At 39.7% G+C, this 12,327-nt stretch overlaps 1 pseudogene; it reads right to left on the reverse strand.

Annotated features, from left to right (window-relative positions):
• Positions 1-2,309: 2,309 nt before the first annotated feature.
• LOC129561270 (stathmin pseudogene) overlaps positions 2,310-12,327 on the reverse strand; it is a 142,368-nt pseudogene continuing 132,350 nt past the window's right edge.

Here is a 12,327-nt window from a genome sequence, read left to right on the forward strand (position 1 = left end):
GAAAAATACTCCTCACAAGTTTTAAAACAAACTATTTCTTTTTTTTCTCTCAGATTTTTTCAATGTTCTAAAGAAAGTTGATCTACAAGCAGTCTGAGTTTTTCTGTTGGGAGTGAAACTATCACAATTTCAGTTTCATAAGAATAGAATCCTGCTACCCACTGGACCTTCTTAGCCCTACAGTCTATCCAACCAGTTGATCTTATTCCAATATATCTGTCTCACAGTAGCCTACGATGTGTGTGTCTCACTGTTTATTCAACCACAGACTTCTTGATAAATATTGTATTTTTTTTTCTTTAAAATTATTTCTGGAATAAACATCACTAAACATAAATTTATGCACAAGTACACTCTAATTGCTATGAAATTGAGTTTAAGAAGAAAGAATTTTTAATTCACATATAATCTTTCAATTATTTTCAGAATTTGTTCTTATACGTAGAAGAAATACATTCTAAAATTTTTGAATAGTCAATGATTTTATTCTTGTTGAAGTAAAATTGGAAGCTCTCAGGAGTTGGGTAAGTACACTGTATCTGCATAACAGTCAAATCAAGTGTAAGTTCCATGGTTTACACAGTACATAGCAAATTTGATGATGTTGCTGTTGTTGTTTACTCACTCAGTCGTGCCAGCTCTTTGTGACCCCCGGGACTGCAGCATTCTAGGCTTCCCTGTCCTTCACCATCTCCCAGAGCTTGCTCAAACTCATGTCCATTGAGTTGGCAAAGCCATCAAGACACCTCATCCTCTGCCGTCCCCTTCCGCTCCTACCTTCAATCTTTTCCAGAATCAAGGTCTTTTTCAGTGATTCAGCTCCTCCCATCAGGTGTCCAAATTATTGGAGGTTCAGCTTCAGTATCATTCCTTTCAATGAGTATTCAGAACTAATTTCCTTTAGGACTGACTGGTTTGATCTCCTTGCAGTACAAGGAACTCGCAAGCATCTTTTCCAACACCATGGTTCAAAAGCATCAATTCTTCAGCACTCAGCCTTTTTTATGGTCCAACCCTCACATTCTCCATACATGAGTAGTTGATGAAAACACATAGCTTTGACCATACGTACCTTTGTTGGCAAAGTAATGTCTCTGCTTTTTAATATGCTGTCTAGGTTTATCAGGAGATCAAACCAGTCAATCCTAAAATAAATCAACCCTGAATATTCACTGGAAGGACTGCTGCTGAAGCTGAAACTCCAATACTATGGCCGATTGATGTGAAGAACTGATTCATTATAAAAGACTCTGATGCTGGGAAATATTGAAAGCCAGAGAAGAAAGGGATCACAGAGGATGAAATGGTTGGATGGCATCACCAATTGGATGGACATGAGTTTCAGTAAGCTCCAGGAGTTGATGATGGGCAGGGAAGTCTGGCATGTTGCATTCTATGGTGTCGCAACGAGCCAGACACAACTGAGTGACTGAACTGATTAGGTTTATCATAGCTTTTCTTCCAAGGAGCAAGAGTCTTTTAATTGCATGGTGGCAGTCACCATCTGCAGTGATTTTGGAGTCCAAAAAAAATAAAGTCTGTCACTGTTTCCCCATCTATTTGCCATGAAGTGATGGGACCGGATGCCACAATCTTAGCTTTTTGAGTGTTGAGTTTTAAGCCAGCTTTTCCACTCTCTTCTTTCACTTTCATCAAGAGGCTCTTTAGTTTCTCTTCTCTTTTTATCATCTGCGTATCTGAGATTGTTGATAATTCTCCCAGCAATCTTGATTCCAGCTTGTGCTTCATCCAGTCTGGCATTTCACATGATGTACTGTGCATATAAGTTAAATAAGCAGGGTGACAATATACATTCTTGTAGTACACTTTTCCTAATTTTGAATCAGTCTGTTATTTTTATTTTTAACAACACTGTGCGGTTTTATTGACCATTCAAGTACTGCAGCATCTGTAAGATCAGGACACAATTGGGATTTAAAAGAGAATACATATTCAGCACCTAACAATTTAAAAGAAGCCACTACATACTCTTTTCACAGGCATATTTTCATGGAACCAATACAGTACTAGCCATTAACCCAGCACACCAGGTGTACTGAAGTAGAAAAAAAAGGAACAAGAAAAATAACTACATTAGAAAGACTTCAAAACTTTAGAGAAAGAGTAATACACTTTTCATTTCTCCCCTTTTGTTCCTAAATCAACTTCATACGGTTTAAATCTACCTATACAGTCCTACATCAGCTTCTAGAATATTTGTTAGGGGGGCAAAAGTAAAATGACACTGACCAGTACAGTGTTAGGATATTTAGGGAGGAGTAGAGGAGAAAGTCAGTCCTCAGAACAAATTAGTTGACTTCAGTCTCATCAGCAGGATCTTTGGATTCTTTATTCTTCCACACTTCTTCAGTGTACTTGTCCTTCTCTCATAATCGGTCCAGTTTGGCTGTACTTGTCCTTCTCTCATAATCGGTCCAGTTTGGCAGCCATGTGTGCCTCTTGGTTCTCTTTGTTGGCTTCCATCTTGTGGGTGAGCTTCTCTTCCGCCATTTTACTGACTTTGTTGTTCTTCTCTATTGTTTTCTGAAGCACTTCTTTCTCGTGCTCCCGTTTCTCACCAAGCTGCTTCAAGACCTTAGCTTCATGGAACTTGTGTCGTTCTTCTGCAGCTTCTAATTTCTTCTGAATTTCCTCCAGGGAAAGATCCTTGTTCTTAGGAGGGAACAGGGGAAATTCTGGGAGAGAAAAGCCTGGCCCGAGGCATGTTTCTCCTGTTCCTTTACCTAGATATCAGAAGAAGCCACTGTGAAGAGAAGACAAGAGGCTGGCAGTGTACTCTACATGATTCACGAGCAAGGAAAACCCTACTCAGTCCAAGCCATCCAGCCACATTCCGAGCACCAGCAGACTGGGGTGTGTACCAGTTTATTGTTCCACCTCCAGTTCTAACTGTTGCTTCTTGAACTGTATACAGGTTTCTCAAGAGGCAGGTAAGGTGGTATAGCATTCCCATCTCTTGAAGAATTTTTTAAAGTTTGTTGTAATCCACACAGTCCAAGGTTTTGGCATAGTTAATAAAGCAGAAGTAGATGTTTTTCTAGAACTATTTTGCTTTTTCTATGATCCAATGGATGTTGGCAATTTGATCTCTGGCTCCTCTGCCTTTTCTAAATCCAGCTTGAAGATCTGGATGTTCTTGTTTCACGTACTGTTGTAGCCTAGCTTGGAGAATTTTGAGCATTATTTTGCTAGCATGTAAAATGAATGCAATCGTGTGATAGTGTAAGCATTCTTTGGCAATTCCTTTCTTTGGGATTAGAATGAAAACTGACATTTTCAATCCTGTGACCACTGCTGACCTTTCCAAATTTGCTAACATATTGAGTGCAGCAACTTAAAAACACCATCTTTTAGGATTGATAGTGGTAAAGATAAATATTATAAGTGGATGTTTAGCTATTATTCCGAAAATATTTAGAGACACAAATATAAATGTATGTATTTATTTCAATCTATTTCAAATGTTTAATTTTAACAGAATGTATGAGGAAAATTAAAAAAAAAAAGAAAGAGAGAGATTAACTCAGTTCACTTCAGTTCAGTTCAGTCGATCAGGCGTGTCCGACTCTTAGCGACCCCATGAACCACAGCACGCCAGGCCTCCCTGTCCATCAACAACTCCGGAGTTCACTCAAACTTATGTCCATCGAGTCGGTGATGCCATCCAGCCACCTCATTCTCTGTCGTCCCCGTCTCCTCCTACCACCAATCGCTCCCAGCATCAGAGTCTTTTCCAGTGAGTCAACTCGTCCCATGAGGTGGCCAAAGTATTGCAGTTTCAGCTTTAGCATCAGTCCTTCCAATGAACACCCAGGATTGATCTCCTCTAGAATGGACTGGCTGGATCTCCTTGCAGTCCAAGGTACTCTCAAGAGTCTTCTCCAGCACCACAGTTCAAAACCATCAATTCTTCGGTGATTAGGTTTCTTCACAGTCCAACTCTCACATCCATACATGACCACGGGAAAAACCATAGCCTTGACTAGACCGACCTTGGTTGCCAAAGTAATGTCTCTGCTTTTTAATATGCTATCTAGGCTGGTCATAACTTTCCTTCCAAGGAGTAAGCGTCTTTTAATTTCATGGCTGCAATCAGCATCCGCAGTGATTTTGGAGCCCCAAAAAATAAAGTCTGACACTGTATCCACTGTTTCCCCATCTATTTCCCAAGAAGTGATGGAACCAGATGCCATGATCTTCGTTTTCTGAATGTTAAGTTTCAAGCCAAACTTTTCACTCTCCTCTTTCACTTTCATCAATAGGCCTTTGAGTTCCTCTTCACTTTCTGCCATAAGGGTGGTGTCATCTGCATGTCTGAGGTTATTGATATTTCTCCCAGCAATCTTGATTCCAGCTTGTGCTTCTTCCAGCCCAGCGTTCCTCATGATGTACTCTGCATAGAAGTTAAATAAGCAGGGTGACAATATACAACCTTGACGTATTCCTTTTCCTATTTGGAACCAGTCTGTTGTTCCATGTCCAGTTCCAACTGTTGCTCCCTGACCTGCATACAGGTTTCTCAAGAGACAGGTCATGTAGTCTGGGATTCCCATCTCTTTCAGAATTTTCCACAGTTTATTGTGATCCACACAATCAAAGGCCTTGGCATAGTCAATGAAGCAGAAATAGATGGTTTTCTGAAACTCTCTTGCTTTCTCCATGATCCAGCGGATGTTGGCAATTTGATCTCTTGTGCCTCTGCCTTTTCTACAACCTGCTTGAACATCTGGAAGTTCACGGTTCATATATTGCTGAAGCCTGGCTTGGAAAATTTAGAGCATGACTTTACCAGCGTGTGAGATGAGTGCAATTGTCCGGTAGTTTGATCATTCTTTGGCATTGCCTTTCTTTGGGATTGGAATGAAGACTGACCTCTTCCAGTCCTGTGGCCACTGCCAAGTTTTCCAAATTTGCTGGCTTATTGAGTGCAGCACTTTCATAGCATCATCTTTCAGGATTTGAAATAGCTCACGTGGAACTAAATCACCTCCACTAGCTTTGTTCGTATTGATGCTCTCTAAGGCCCACTTGACTTCACATTACAAGATGTCTGGTTGCAGCTGAGTGATCACGCCATCGTGATTATATTCGTCGTGAAGATTTTTTTGTACAGTTCTTCTGTGTATTCTTGCCACCTCTTCTTAATATCTTCTGCTTCTGTTAGGTCCATACCATTTCTGTCCTTTATCGAGCCCATCTTTGCATGAAATGTTCCCTTGATATCTCTAATTTTCTTGAAAAATCTCTTGTTTTTCCTATTCTGTTGTTTTCCTCTATTTCTTTGCATAGATCACTGAGGAAGGCTTTCTTATCTCTCCTTGCTATTCTTTGGAACTCTGCATTCAGATGCTTATATTTTTCCTTAAATTTTCTCAAATTTCAAGTATATTTGTTCCTGTCTTCCTGATTCCTGCTACATATTCATGAATTCTTCACTAAATAACCTCACTGAAGTGTTGGAACAATTTGTGACAGTATTATTCATAATAAAAAGAGATTAAATGAAGCATAATAAAGCATAGTTATGAAAAAAATACAAATATAAAGTGTATTGGCTTGTATTGCATGTAGGAAAATGGAAGAGAAAAAACAAGTATCTTTCTAAGTGCAATCTTTTAAAAATGGGATATCTTTTACTGCAGTAACTTTTTATAACAAGACAAAGATGGTGCTATAAAAAATTACTGGAATATTTTCCTAATAAGAGTGACTCAGTTTGCAGAACAGCTAAATGAATCAATTAATAAAGAATCTCACAGTGAAAGGGTTAGGTTTTTATAAGTTTTAAAATAAAATTTTACACGCACACATTCACAGAATCAGTTGTATAATAGAATCTGTAATTCTACAATGTAAGGTAACTGGGGATTATTATCATATAGCATAAAGGAAGCCATTTTTTAAAAATAATAAACTGACATTTTCATGGAGTATACGTTTCATAAATAATTTCCAAAGGCCAAAAGGTCTTTTATCATTAAGGTGTCTACTAAAGGTGGACATTATATTATAATAAAAGAATTGCCTGATATTAAAATATATAATTTTAGGTAGTGAAAGTTCTAAGACTTTGCTGCAATATTTATAAATACACTTATATGAAATTTATATAAATAGAGAAAAGAAAGCCTTCCTCAGCGATCAATGCAAAGAAATAGAGGAAAACAACAGAAGGGAAAATACTAGAAATAACTTCAAGAAAATTAGAGATACCAAGGGTACATTTCATGCAAATATGGGCTCAATAAAGGACAGAAATGGTAGGGACCTAACAGAATCTGAAGATATTAAGAAAAGGTGGTGAGAATACACAGAAGAAATGTACAAAAAAAGTTTTCATGACCCAGATAATCATGATGATGTGATCACTCACCTAGAGCCAGACATCCTGGAATACGAAGTCAAGTGGGCCTTAGAAAGCGTCACTATGAACAAAGCAGTGGAGGTGAGGAAATTCCATTTGAGCTATTTCAAATCCTGAAAAAATGATGTTGTGAAAGTGTTGCACTCATTATGCCAGCAAGTTTGGAAACCTCGGCAGTGGCCACAGGACTGGAAAAGGTTAGTCTTCATTCCAATCCCAAAGAAAGGCAGTGCCAAAGAATGCTCAAACTACCTCACAATTGCACTCATCTCACACACTAGTAAAGGAATGCTTAAAATTCTCTGAGACAGGCTTCAGTAATATGTGATTCATGAAATTCCAGATATTCAATCTGGTTTTAGAAAAGGCAGAGGAACCAGATCAAACTTCCAACATCTGCTGGATCATGGAAAAAGCAAGAGAATTTCAGAAAAACATATATTTCTACTTTATTGACTATGCCAAATCCTTTGACTGTGTGGATCACAAGAACTGTGGAAAATTCTGAAAAAGATGGGTATACCAGACCACCTGACCGGCCTCTTGAGAAACCTGTATACAGGTCAGGAAGCAACAGTTAGAACTGAACATGGAACAACAGACTGGTTCCAAATAGGAAAAAGAGTACATCAGGGCTTTATATTGTCATGCTGCTTATTTAACTTATATGCAGAGTACATCATGAGGAAAGCTGGGCTGAAAGAAGCATAAGCTGAAATCAAGATTGCCAGGAGAAATATCAGTAACCTCAGATATGCAGATAATACCACCTTTATGGCAGAAACTGAAGAGGAACGAAAAAGCCTCTTGATGAAAGTGAAAGAGGAGAGTGAAAAAGTTGGTTTGAAGCTCAACATTCAGAAACAAAGATCCTGGCATATGGTCCCATCACTTCATGGGAAATAGATGGAAAAACAGTGGAAACAGTGTCAGACTTTATTTTTTGGGGGGCTCCAAAATCACTGCAGATGCTGATTGCAGCCAGGAATTTAAAAGACGCTTACTCCTTGGAAGGAAAGTTATGACCAACCTAGATAGCACATTAAAAAGCAGAGACATTACTTTGCCAACCAAGGTCCATCTAGTCAAGGCTATGGTTTTTCCAGTGGTCATGTATGGATGTGAGAGTTGGACTGTGAAGAAAGCTGATCGCTGAAGAATTTATGCTTTTGAACTGTGGTGCTAGAGAAGACTCTTGAGAGTCCCTTGGACTGCAAGGAAATCCAAATAGTCCATTCTAGAGGAGATCAATCCTGGGTGTTCATTGGAAGGACTGATGTTAAGCTGAAGCTCCAATACTTTGGCCACCTCATGCGATGAGTTGACTCACTGGAAAAGAGTCTGATGCTAGGAAGGATTGGGTGTGGGAGGAGACGGGGATGACAGAGAATGAGATGGCTGGATGGCATCACCAAATCGATGGACATGAGTTTGAGGGAACTGCGGGAGTTGGTGATGGCCAGGGAGGCCTTGCATGCTGTGATTCATGGGGTCGCAAAGAGTTGGTCAAGACTGAGGTACTGAACAGAACTGAACTGAATTGGACTATATGGAGACCCATTCACTGCATCCTAAAGGAAATCAGACCTGGGTGTTCATTGGAAGGACTGATGCTGAAGCTGAAACTCCAATACTTTGACCTACAGATGCAAAGAGTTGACTCATTTGAAAAGACCCTGATGCTAGGAAAGATTGAGGTCACGTGGAGAAGATAACGACAGAGGATGAGCTGCTTGGATGGCATCACCAACTCAATGGACATTAGTTTTTGTAAAGCCTCTTCATGAAAGTGAAAGAGGAGAGTGCAAAAGTTGGCTTGAAGCTCAACATTCAGAAAACAAATATCATGGCATCTGGTCCCAACACTTCATGGGAAATAGATGGGGAAACAGTGGAAACAGTGTTAGACTTTATATTTTTGGGATCCAAAATCACTGCAGATGCTGATTGCAACCATGAAATTAAAAGACGTTTACTCCTTGGAAGGAAGGTTATGAACAACCTAGACAGCATATTAAGAAGCAGAGACATTACTTTGCCAACAAAGGTCCGTCTAGTCAAGGCTATGGTTTTTCCCGTGGTCATGTAAGGATGTGAGAGTTGGACTGTGAAGAAAGCTGATCGCTGAAGAATTGATGCTTTTGAACTGTGGTGCTCAAGAAGACTCTTGAGAGTCCCGTGGACTGCAAGGAGTTCCAACCTGTCCATTCTAGAGGAGATCAATCCTGGGTGTTCATTGGAAGGACTGATGCTAAAGATGAAACTCCAATACTTTGGCCACCTCATGCTTTGAGTTGCCTCATTGGAAAAGACTCTGATGCTGGGAGTGATTGCGGGCGTGAGGAGACGGGGACGACAGAGAATGACATGGCTGGATTGCATCACCGCCTCAATGGACATGAGTTTGGGTGAACTTCGGGAATTGATGATAGACAGGGAGGCCTGGCATGCTGTGATTCACGGGGTTGCAAAGAGTCGGACACGACTGAGGGACTGAACGGAACGGAATGAATGGGAGTTGGTGATGAACAGGGAGGGCTGGGGTGCTGTGGTTCATGGGGTCTCAATGATTTGGACTGGAGTGGATATCAATAATCCATTTAATAAACTGAAATCAACCAATTAAAAATTTGCAAAATAGGGTTTCACTGGTGGTCCAGTGATTAGAACTTCTACTACAAAGGTGAGGTTTCCATCCCTGGTCAGGGAGCTAAGATTCTATGTTTCACAATAAGCAGTAAAAAAAAAAAAAAAAAAGGAATAAAGAAAAGAGAAGCTCTATTGCTTTAATATTACCAATATATATAAGCCAAGAATATTAATAGCTTCAAGACCAAATCCTAAAAATAGCCAATGGCCCATTTCCTCACCCTAAAACACTATAAAAATACCTGTAATCCAAAGTGCAGAGTTACTTTTAATACAGGTGACCAACAAAGGCAATAGAAGAATTACCACAAACTAGCAAGGTTATAGAAAACTGTAACGTATCCATCAGAAGAAACAAAAGTAGTCATAGAAATTCTATTATAATTTATCGTTAAAGTTTTTAAGCTAGTAATTGTGACAGAATTAAATAATGTATTTTAAAACACAAGGATATTCAGCAAATGATAAAAGATCCCACCATAAATTTTCCAATGATTTCAATATTTTAAGCAGCAAATCTCTCTTATCTTGTGAAATGTTCAAGTATTTTCTCTCCTCAGGGAATTTTCTAAAGACAATGAATAATCATGATTCTAATTAAATTCTGAGTAGGAACCCCACAACATGAGAAAATTACGTGGCAATGTCACTAATTTAAACTTGTGATCTAAAACAATTATAGATAGCTTCAGGAATGTATGCATAGAATTAGCAATCCAGAGTAAATGTTTCTCAAGAATACTCTTTAGATGTCACTCATTTCATAGTTATTGGCTATTAAGCACTTTTCTCATTGCCTTTGCAATTTATAATATCTCTCTTTGTAGAAAAGTACATAAAATATAATTGTGGATTATTCATAGTTAACCCATTAAATAATCTGAATGATATCGAAGCAATATAAAATAATTCTTGTATTAATAGCTGACTTCTTCAAGGACTAAAACTTAACTTTTAAATTTTCAATGTTTTGGACTTTCGGTTCAACATGGTGGAGTAAAAGAACGTGTGCTCATCTCCTCCTGTGAGAGCATTAAAGTCACAATCAGTTGTGGAACAACCATTGACAGGAGGATACCTACCAATAAAAGACAACCCATGCCCAAAGACAAACAAGAAGCCACATCAAGGCAGTAGGATAAGTACAATCACAATAAAATTAAATTTCATGCTAGCCAGATGAGTCAGCCAGAAACTGAGAACAATAATAACAAAGAAATTCTCCAACTGCTGAGATGGTTTGGAACTCCACGTCAAGTTTCCCAACCTGGGGATCCAAAAAAGTGACTGGGAATCCCCAGGGAATATGACTGTGAAGGCCAGAGGGATTTGATTACAAGACTTCATAGGACTGAGGAATACAGAGACTCCAATTTTGGAGGGCACAAACAAAACCTTGCATGCACCAAGACTCAGAGGAAATGAGAAGTGACTAAACAAGAGACTGAACCAAAACCACTTGCTAGCATTGGAGGGTTTCCTGTGGTGGTGTGTGTTGACAGGGGCTCACTACAGGGATTGGGCCCTGGCAGGATCAGGCCAAGAATGACCCCCTTGGTACAAACCCTCTTGGAAGTTACCAATAACCAACCATAGAGTCCATAGACCCAAGGGCTGGGTCACCTCAGGCCAAAAAACTACCAGGGAAGAGATAATTAGATTAAACCTTTACTGAGCAAGGCTCTGCCCACCAGAGCAAGGTCCAGTTTTTCCCACCACCAGCGCCTTCCATCAGGAAGTTTGCACAGGCTTCACAGCTTCCTCTACAAGATGGCAGACAGAAGAAAGAAGAACTGCAATCCCACAGTGACTAAAGCAAAAACCACATTATAGAAAGTTAAACAGCACTAAAAAGAAGAAACTCATGTCCCAGATGAAGGGACAAGATAAAACCTCAGAAAAACCACTAAATGTAGTGGAGATAGACAACCTCCCAGAAAAATAATTCAGAGTAGTACTAGTGAACATAATTCAGAATCTTGGAAAAAGAATGGAGACAAAGGTTGAGAAGACGCAAGGAAAGGAAAAAAGTCACGCAGTCGTGTCCAACTCTTTGAAACCCCATGGACTGTAGCCTAACCAGACTCCTCCATCCACTGAATTTTCCAAGCAAGAGTACTAGAGTGGGCTGCCATTTCCTTCTCCAGAGGATCTTCTTGACCCAGGGATCAAACCTAGGTCTCCCGCATTGCAGGAAGACACTTCACCATCTGAGCCACCAGGGAAGCTGAAGATGCAAGAAATATTACCAAAGACCTAGAAAAATGTGAGAACAAACAAACAGATTAATAATACACAAAACACAATCCATAGCAGAAGAACTGAGAAGGAGGAATAGATAAATGTCCTGGAGGACAGAATGGTGGGAATTACTGCTACAGAACAGAATATAGGAAAAAAGAATGAAGAGAAATGAAGACGGTCTCAGAGACCTCTGGGACAACAATAGATGCATGAACATTCACATTATAGGGGTGGGTCCCAGAAGGAGAAGAGAGAGAGAAAGACCTGAAAAAATATTTGAAGAGATAATAGCTGAAATCTTCCCTAACATGGGAAAGAAAATAATCAACCGGGTCCATGAAGCACAGAGATTCCCAGGCAGAATAAAACTAAGGAGGAAAACACCGAGACACACAGCAAGCAAACTGATAAGAATTGAAGACAGAGATAAAAATGCTGCGGCTCAGTTGCTCAGTTGTGTCTGACTCTTAGGGATCCCATGGACTGCAGCACACCAGGTTTCCCTGTCCTTTATTATCTCACAGAGTTTGTTAAAACTCGAATTGATCCAGTTGGTAATGCCATCCAACTGTCTCATCCTCTGTTGCCCCCTTCTCCTCCTGCCCTCAATATTGTCCAGCATCAGGATCTTTTCCAATGAGTCGGCTCTTCGCATCAGGTGACCAAAGTATTGCAGCTTCAACTTCAGCATCAGTCTGTCCAATGAATATTGAGGGTTGATTTCCTTTAGGATTGACTGATTTAATCTTGCTGTCCAGGGGATTCTCAAGAGCCTTCTCCAGCACCACAGTGTGAAATCATAAATTCTTCAGCGCTCAACCCTTTTGTCCAACTCTCACATGTGTACATGCATACTGGGAAAAAAAAAAAGTAATTTTGACAAATAAGGACCTTTGTCAGCAAAGTGATGTCTCTGTTATTTTTTAATATGTTGCCTAGGTTTGTCACAGTTTTCTTCCAAGGAGCAAGTGTCTTCTAATTTCATTGCTGCAGTCTGTCTGCAGTGATTGTGGAGCCTAAGAAGATAAAGTCTACCATAGTGTCTATTT

This window comes from Moschus berezovskii, chromosome 10 (assembly GCF_049115385.1).
Source record: "Moschus berezovskii isolate FMDL1 chromosome 10, NW_MosBer_1.0, whole genome shotgun sequence".
Lineage (NCBI taxonomy): Eukaryota > Metazoa > Chordata > Mammalia > Artiodactyla > Moschidae > Moschus > Moschus berezovskii.